The following is an 8,271-nucleotide window of genomic DNA, read 5'->3' as shown; positions in this document are numbered from 1 at the left end:
CAACCCACATTAAGCTTCCTTTTTTAGCACCCCATATCACCATGAAGCAAGAATACCCAAATCATTCAAATGCAGACAGGTATTTGTACAAAGATATCTGATTACCAGAAGCAGGGGATTGGACTAAGGACACAACTATATGGTAGAGACCTTGCCTAGTGTGCACATATACTGGGCTCATCCCCTAAAACTTCTAAACAAAGGCAAAAAAGTGCCCAAAGGAATTAAGTGCATACTGATTTCAGCACTAGCAATCATTTTAGCTATACTCAAGGCCTAATATAACACATTCATTCATTCATCCACTCATTGTGTCCATCCATCCTACCTAACAATCCATTCATCCATCCATCCATCCATCCATCCATCCATCCACTGGTTCCTTCTAACCAGTCATCCATCCATCTATTCATTGGTGGGAAAAGTTTCACAAATGGATGAGAACAAATGCTACCTTGGCTGGTGCAAGAAAGTGTGTACAAGATTTGTTACTTACTGGCTACCGATGGCTATATTTAAATTAGTTCAAATGAGTCAGACACTGGAGGCTTATGCTTATAATCCTAGATATGCAGGAGTCTTAGATCTAAGGACCATAGTTCAAAGTCAATCCTGTGAGATTCTTATCTCCAATTACACACTAAAAAGTCAGAAGTGGAGCTGTGGATCAAGTGGCAGAACACTAGACTTGGGCACAAAAGGTTAGGGATAGCACCTAGGCCCAGAGTGTTAAGCCATAGGACTAGCAGAAAATAAAACTAGTTCAATGAAATAACATTAAAATTTCTATATTCACAATAGCCATATTCAAGAGCCCAGCAGCCACATGCCAGTAGATGAGAGAGTACTATAGAGACAGAGAAAATATGAAAATGATTCAATTGGATCATTGCAATATACTTGGAAAAAAGTCTGTCTTTCTTTGTAAGTACTAAATAATAGTCTAAAGAATCATTACTGGGTTCATTATATATTTTTTCTTATTTATTTATTTTTAATGTTTTTATTGTGATTAATGGAAGGGTTACATTATATTCACCAGATAGAAGGTGCATAACTTCACAAACATTGATACCCTTTCTCATGACATGGTCCCCATTTCCCTCCCACCCTCCCCCAGTTCATCTTGAATGTTCATTATATTTTTAAAAGATATGTAAGGGAGTTTTTTTCTATGTATCAATCAAATTGTCATGTACATTATTGTACAGAGAATATTGAAAACAAATGAATGCTATATTTACATATAAAACTTCCGCTGAATAGAAGGAGCCTGTTAGTCTCACTATGTGTTCTGGTGATATGGGAAATTGGGAGTGTTAGGAGAAATGGTAGAAGGCTAGCCTTGAGCAAAAGTAGCTCAGAGACACTGTGTAGGCTCTAAGATCAAACCCTAGGACTGTAGTAATAATAATAATAATTCTCATTAGGCATTGATGTCTCAGGCTGTAACCCTAGCTATTCAGGAAGCTGAAATATGAGAATTGAAGGGTTAAACACTCTATTACTAGGTCAAACTCCCAGCCTACAGAACCTGATTTTTAATTTCTCTCTTAAAGCAAACTTCTTTAGGAGATTGCAAAAGGGGAAATCTCTCACTTTCACATCTTTCCTATCAGATAGCTCTATCCAATTGCTCAAACATTCACTTTCAATGCCTTCATTGTTTCCCTACCTCCCCTTAAAATGTCTACAGATTCAAAGTGCTGACACCTCCCCTTAGAAACCTGTTTGTCTCTTTCCTCCCCCAATTCTCCCTGCATGCCCCAGAGATTGACACCTAGGAACAAAGGTCACTTGGTGAGTTTTTCTGCAATCCCCCACTCTCCACCAAACTTACTCCTCTTCTTGCTTCTAGATGTTAAAAGATCAATCCATATGCTAATTTGCCTCATTACCAACATTGTTTTAAAAGTTTTCTGTTCTTGTTATTAATGTTTGTTTAAGCCTGGGGATTCTGTTAAATTTGTTTGTTGGTTAAATCCTAAATTTTGTCTCGTATTTTGCTTTTTTTTTTTTCATAAAGTGGGCAAAAATATCTTTTGCCATTTTGCCATTGGAATTCAAAAAAAACGTATGGCCAATTTTTCTTCTGGACTCTGGGCCTGGGTACTGTCCCTGAGCTCTTCAGCTCAAGGCTACTGCCCTACCCCTGGAGCCACAGCCCCACTTCCGGTTTTCTAGTAGTTAATTGGAGAGAAGAGTCTCATGATCTTTAGTGCCTGAGCTGGCTTTGAACTGCAGCCCTCAGATCTCAGCCTCCTGTGTAGCTAGGACTACAAGCCTGAGTCACCATGCTTGGCTAAACTTACTTTACTTTTTTTTACTAATTTTTTTTTAATTTTTATTTTTTGCCTGTCCTCTTGCTTGGACTCATGGCCTGAGCACTGTCCTTGGACTTTCTCAAGGCTAGCGCTCTATCACTTGACCACAGCACCAATTCTGGCTACCTTAAAACTTTCATACAAATATATGGGATTATGTGAGTGTGCTAACACATTCAACAAAATGTTGCTGTAATACATAAGAATTGGGAATAAAGGGGGCACAGACTCTCTCACATGGGATTCAGCCAACTGGAACATGTCATGCCAGCAAGGACCACTGCCAAATACCATCCCATCAAAGAGCCTCCTGGACCCACCTGGACAGTCCTGATGACGAGGAACCACACAATGACAATTGGGAAAACTGTTCAGCAAAGAGGGGACGGTGTCTGATCTTAAATAGAGTTACTTTGTGCTTGTCCTTTCCAAACCAATCAGAGCTCGGAAATCAAAAGAAAATAGCTCATAAGCATGCCTATCTAATATCCACACCTGTCTATTTTCTAACTGGATAGTATAATAACCTGGCAGGTTTAGCTACCCAGTTGTTTGTTTTGTGAAAATGCTTAACCTGCTTGACCGTCTGCCAGTGGTTAGGACCACCTTGTAGTTATTGACTATAGGCATCATAAGGTGAAGTCATAAGGTGACTACCATTTGTGTGTAGTGTTTACCTTTAAAAGCTCAGCCCCACTGAAGTTTGGCACTGCTCTCTGTCAGCCCGAAGGTGGAGAGTAGCAACGAGCTGCTGTTAAACTGACTGCTAGCTCAGTTCATTGAGTGAGTGACTGGTGGTGACTCTGTTGTTGGGGGACTTGGGGCCCTCCAAAATGGCTGGGATATTACAGATAGGAACTTACATTCTTGCCTTTGTTACTTGCTAGTCTGGTTTCCCATCCATACTATATAGTTCAGACATCTATAATCCAGTTGCATGGAAATTCCTCCTTCCCTGTAATAGACCACAACTGGGATTATGCTTAAAATGGAACTTTTCTGGCATAGACTCAGGGCATGTGTTCCTCTGTCATTCATATCAACTAGTCCTGCCGCCTTGTTTGCCTGATCTCACCTTTTTCAAGTTTCTCTTTAACTGCCCTCACTCAGGATACTACCTGAGAGCATGTCAAGGCCATGCTATTACTGCAGGCAGCTTGAGGCATCACTGCCCTGCCCTGCCCTGCCCTGCCAAGCACAGACCTGGACCCTGAAGACACCAGTGACTCCTCGATGCCCCCATGTGAGCAGAAAGTAGCCAGAAAAGACCACAACATCCCTCAACTTTTTATACTCCTACAGGGTTTCAAATAATGGGAATCTGCTTTGTCCTTACAACTCTATGTTGCTCCCTTCTCAGCCCAATCTTTTTATGTATTCAAAGATCCTATGTGAAGAATTTGTCTCTCCCCTCAGCCCATTCTTTCTACGTATCCAAAGATGGAAAATGAATGATTGACCAACACCCCCCCCCACCACACACACAGACACACACACACACACACACACACACACACACACACACACACACACACCCTGTTTTCCCAGGGGCATACAGATACCAGGCAGACCACAAGTGCAAACTGCCTGACTCCAGCAAGGCAATGTATCCAGGCCTAGCTGTAAACATTGCATCATGGGCCCAGCCAAAATGCCCCCACCTCCCTTGACTTTCTGCCTCTTTGCTCATGAAGCCCAACTCCTGTCCCAGCTCAGGCACAGTCTTCAGGCCCGTGGGAAGGCTATGTCCCTTTCTGCTCTAGCTCAATAAACAGGGGAGCATGGTAGAGAACTCGCCTAATATACTTGAAGCCCTGGGTTCAATTCCTCAGTACCACATACACAGAAAAAGCTGGACGTGATACTGTGGCTTGAGCAAAACGTGTCCAAGGACAGTGCCCAAGCCCCGAGGTCAAGCCTCAGGACTAGCAACAATAACAACAATAACAACAACAAAACAGTCCTTGCCTGTGGAAGATCGAGTCCAGCCTGTTTCCTTCCTTTTCCCTCCATTTCCTAACAAGGATCACAGTTGGAGCCAGCTCAAGCATATAAATCCATGAAACTCTGGCCTCCAATGAACCAGGAAAAGGATTCAAGTGAAGTAACTCGAGTGATATAGTGCCATTGGTTCTTCTTTTTATTTACTATTTATTTTTTTGGTGGGTCATGGGGCTTGAACTCTGGGCCTGGGCTCTGTCACTGAGCTCTTCAGCTCAAGGCTACTGTCCTACCCTTGGCACCACAGCCCCACTTCCTGTTTTCTAGTGATTAACTGGAGATAAGAGTCTCTTGGTCATTTGTGCGCAGGCTGGCTTTGAACCTCCATCCTCAGATCTCAGCCTCCTAGGTAGCTAGGATTATAGGTGTGAGCCACTGCGCCCAGCTCCACTGGTTCTTAACTTCCACCATTTTCTTCCTCATTCTCCTACCATTCTCAGCATCTTCATCTAAAACAAAGATAAAGTACTTGAGGTCTTTCTTTGAAATGAGTTCAGAAATCATTTTGCAAGAGGTAAATCATTGTAAATGGTTATAAAAATAAATAAACCCTAGCCGGGCACCAGTGGTTCATACCTTCAATCCTAGCTACTCTGGAGGCTGAGATTTGAGCATTGTGGTTCAAACCCATCTTGGGCACAAAAGTCTGTGAGACTTATTCCCAATTAACCACTAGAAAATCTCAAATATCGTTGTGGCTCAAGTGGTAGAGACCTGCCAGAGCCAGCCGCAGCAAGGCGGGATACCTGATTTAGGGGGTGAGGATGAGAACAGAAAAAGAAAAGACAAGACAAGTAATAGATGGGGTCGGAAGGGCTACATACAGCCCAAGACTAAGGCTGTAAGCTTAAGACCACAGAAGTCATTTTTTCCACATTCTGGTTTTATATAGTCTCTGCAAAACAAGAACCTGTCAGGTCTTACATTGATAATCAAGTCTCAGCAGAGAGTGATCCACAATACCGACGATATAACCGACGATATAGCTCAAAGTTCATAGGCAAGGCGTCATACAAGACAGCTCATTTCTTTTTTTTTTTTTTTTTGCCAGTTTTGGGCTTGAGCTCAGGGCCTGAGCACTGTCCTTGGACTTTCTCAAGGCTAGAGCTCTACCACTTGAGCCTCAGCACCACTTCCAGCTTTTTTCTATGTATGTGGTACCATGGAATCGAACCCGGGTCTTCGTGCATGCTAGGCAAGCACTTTAACCACTAGGCCAAACTCCCAGCCCCCTGACAGCTCATTTCTTTGTGTGGTTATCTTACACAGTGATGCAGATTTATGGGCCAGCCTGACCCTGCACTCCCAACAGAGACCTAGCCTTGAGCTGAAGAACTCAGGGATAGCACCCAGGTCCAGAGTTCAAGCCCATGACCAACAATAAACAAACAAACCCCTAATTTTCTGTCAGTTACCATTTATCTGAACATGATTATTTTCAAGCTGAGCAGTTTCCCTAGATTATACTATAATCCTCACAGTCTGTGTCAAATGTGTTCTTATAGATTGTGCACTAGGAGAGCACACATCTGGGAAGGTGTCGTTAATATTGAATGTGTGGCAGATGGGTGCTTATCATAATATTTTCTTTCCTCAAAGTGAGCACCTGTGGCTCACACCTATAATCCTAGCTACTCAGAAAGCTGAGATATTTGGATCATGGTTCAAAGCCAGCTCAGGCAGGAAAGTCTGTGAGATTCTTATCTTCGATTAACCACAAGGAAGGAAGGAAGGAAGGAAGGAAGGAAGGAAGGAAGGAAGGAAGGAAGGAAGGAAGGAAGGAAGGAAGGAAGGATGGCTACAAGTAGAGGTTTGTGGCTCAAGTGGTAGAGAGCACCAGCTTAGAGTGAGGAAGCCAAGTGAGTACATGAGGCCCTGAGTTCATAACCCAGGACTGATACATACACACGCACACACACACAAACACACTAAAATAAAGCGACTTTCCAGAAGATGGCAGCAAAGTATGTTTTCAAAAAAACCAAGCCACGGACAGGGAGTGTTGTCTAGTGGTATAGTTTTTGCCTAGCATGCATGAAGTCTTAGGTTCAATTCCTGGGTACACAGAAAAAGCCAGAAGTGGTACTGTGGCTCAAGTGGTAGAGTGTTAGCCTTGAGAAAGCCCTAGGAGAGAGCCAAAGCCCAGAGTTCAAGCCCCAGTATTAGCAAAAAAAAAAAAAAAGTGCATACCAGGAATACAGTGTCTTAGAAAAGAGTTGATTTTTACCGGCAAACACAGAAACTTCGCACAGGCTGACATGAGTTCTATGGTCTCTATAAAACCAAACTTTGCTAATCAAACTGTTAATTCAGTGTAACAAAAATAAAAGGAAAGAGAAATATACATATATTGAAATCCTGGCTTCCAAAATACTGGCTTGCTAATGTAATAACAATATCAATATAAGTAGTATAGTTTCAGTTTATTCCAGCTGCTACAGCAAAATACTACAGTTTGGCTGGCTTATATACAACAAATTTGGTGTCTCACACACAGTTCTGGTTACTGGAAGTCTAGAATTAAGGTAGAGCAGATGCCATGGCTGCTGAGAGCTACTTCTTTTTACTTTTTTGATCTTATGCCTGCACTGGAGCTTGAACTCATCTCAGGGTCTCTTGTTGTTGCTTGACATTTTTGCTCAAAGCTCATGCTCTATCACTTGAGCTACAGCTCTCCTTCCATTTTTTCTTTTTCTTTTTTACACTGGTTAATATGGGATAAGAGACTTCTTTGTTTGGGTTGGCTTCAAATGCTCAGATTTCAATCTCCTGAACAGCTACCATTACAGGCATGAACCAAAGGCATCCAGTTTGAGGACTGTTTATGAGACAACTGTCTTCTTTACATATTTATTTATCTTTTGTGCTGATACTGGAGCTTGAACTCAGGGCCTAGGCATTGTCTGTTAGTGATTTTGTTGGTACATTAGCATTTGAGTAACAGCTCCATTAGTAGCCTTTTTTTGTGATTAATTGAAGATAAGTCTCACAGACTTTTCCAAACTGACTTCAAACCAAGACCCTTAATTTTCAGCTTTCTGATTAGCTGGGATTGCAGTCATGAGCCACAGACCCAGGTATTAGCTGTCTTCAGCTATTTTTGTAGGGTCTCCTCAAATAAAAGAAAATAAGGGTGAGAAATCTTTCTTGGGCTCTTATTTATTTGTTTGCTTAAATTTGTTACAAAGAGGGAAATTTCATCATTACATTTTAAAATAGAATTTCAATGTGTTTTAACCTTTTCCCTCCCTCCCCTCCCCATAATCTATAACTCTTCCTTCTTCCTTTCTCTCTTATCTTCTTCCATTCCCTTCCTGTAAAGATTTGAATATGTTTCCTGTACTTGGATCTTTTTTCTTTTCTTTTTTTTTTCTTTTGCAGGTCTTAGGGCTTGAAATCAGGACCTGGGTTTACTACTTGAGCCACAGCTTCTGCCTTTTGCTGTTTAATTGAAAATAAATTTCAATTTATCTAATTAATTAACAATTAATCTTAACTCAAATTGGGATCTTCAGATTTCAACCTCTTCAGTAGATAGGATTATTGACAGGAGCCCCTAGTACCCAAATACTTGGACCTTTCTTATTTTTGTCAGTCATGGGGCTTGGGCGCTGTCCCTGAGCTCTTTTTGCTCAAAACTAGTGTTCTACGACTTTGAGCCATGGCACCACCAATCCTCAGATCTCAGCCTCCTGAGTAACTAGGTTATAGACCTGAGCCATCAACACCTGGCTACTTGGACCATTTTATGAGGATAATAATCTCATTCTTAAGGACTCTACCCCTGAAACTTCAGGCTACTTCAGGCACTTTTTTTTTCTTCTTACTCCTTCTTATTCTCCTCTTCTTCCTCTTCCTTGTCTTTGAAATGCTAACAATTGAGCCAGTCACACCTTCAAGGCAAGCACTGTGTCACCTAGCCACATTTCTAGCCCCAGAAACTCTT

Source organism: Megascapheus bottae, chromosome 11 (assembly GCF_031878675.1).
Source record: "Megascapheus bottae isolate mThoBot1 chromosome 11, mThoBot2.hap1, whole genome shotgun sequence".
NCBI lineage: Eukaryota > Metazoa > Chordata > Mammalia > Rodentia > Geomyidae > Megascapheus > Megascapheus bottae.
This window is presented reverse-complemented; position numbering follows the sequence as displayed.